The following is a 1,159-nucleotide window of genomic DNA, read 5'->3' as shown; positions in this document are numbered from 1 at the left end:
TGACTTCCTGCGCTTTGGTCAGGGGGCTGGACTCGATGATCTTCCGAGGTCCCTTCCAGCCCTAATGTCTATGAAATCTATGAAACCTGGGGGTGGGAAGGGCAAAGGGCTGGCTGCCAAGCCCAAACCACCAACCCCTAAGGGGACTCAGTGCTCCTCATTAGAGAACACAGCACTCACTCAGTTGATCCCCAGCCCTCCCAATGTGGCTTCCCAGCTGGGAAGCCATAGCTATGCCCAGGCCACTGCAGGGAAACCCACAACTCCTGAGTCTGGGCTCTCCATTGCTGCTGCCCCTTCCACCTTGGGTAGTGGGGCCTCCTTCCTAGCCCTCACCCTCAGGCATGGGATGAGGTATTTTCTGCCTGCGTAAGAGGGCCTGGACTTCAAGACCTACATGCAGGCCCTGACTTGGGCAGTGGGGGCCCCAAAGACCATGGTGGCCTCCAGGTTGAATAGCAAGGGAGTTTTCTTCCTTGCTATGGAGGCCTCTGGCCAGGATGTGATGGAGAAGGGGCTCGCTGTGGGGGGGACAAGCATGTCTGCCTCAAGCCCCTGGAGGAGCTGGGGACCCAAGTGGTCCTAAGCTCCATTTCCCCATACCCAGAGCCATCCCTAGGAGTGTGTGGAGTCCCCTGACACCCAGAACAACCCTGAGAGGGACTTTGCACTACCCCCATGTGTTCTGCCCTGTCATCCCCTGAGCCACCTCTGCCCCGATGCACCGCTCCCTCTGCTCTACCTGGGGGTCCATCTGTCCCCAAGACACCCCTCCCCACCAGAGAACCAGCATCAGCTAGAGGTCAGGGTGTCAAGAGCAGTTGCAGGCATGGGCAGGCCCACTGCAGTGCCTTTCCCTTTGTAGGAGAGTGCTGGTCATCAACCAGCTGGCTCTGTCCATGTTCTGGCACCATTTCAACACCCTGCCTGTGCCCCTACATATCCTGGCCAGGCTCCAAAAATGGATGTGGGGGTCCTTCTGGTCAGGATGGCACTAGGTCTCTGCAGTGGTCCTGAGCCTTCTCTTGCAGGAGGGCGGGCAGGGCCTGGCCTGCCTCTGCACCCAGGTCCACAGCTTCTGTCTGCAGGTTGTGAAGAGGCTCCTGTACAGTGCCAGTAGTGATGTGGCAAGAAGCCACATAGGATATGCCTTCCTCCA

Source organism: Alligator mississippiensis, chromosome 5 (assembly GCF_030867095.1).
Source record: "Alligator mississippiensis isolate rAllMis1 chromosome 5, rAllMis1, whole genome shotgun sequence".
NCBI lineage: Eukaryota > Metazoa > Chordata > Crocodylia > Alligatoridae > Alligator > Alligator mississippiensis.
Note: the sequence above shows the minus strand (reverse complement) of the source record.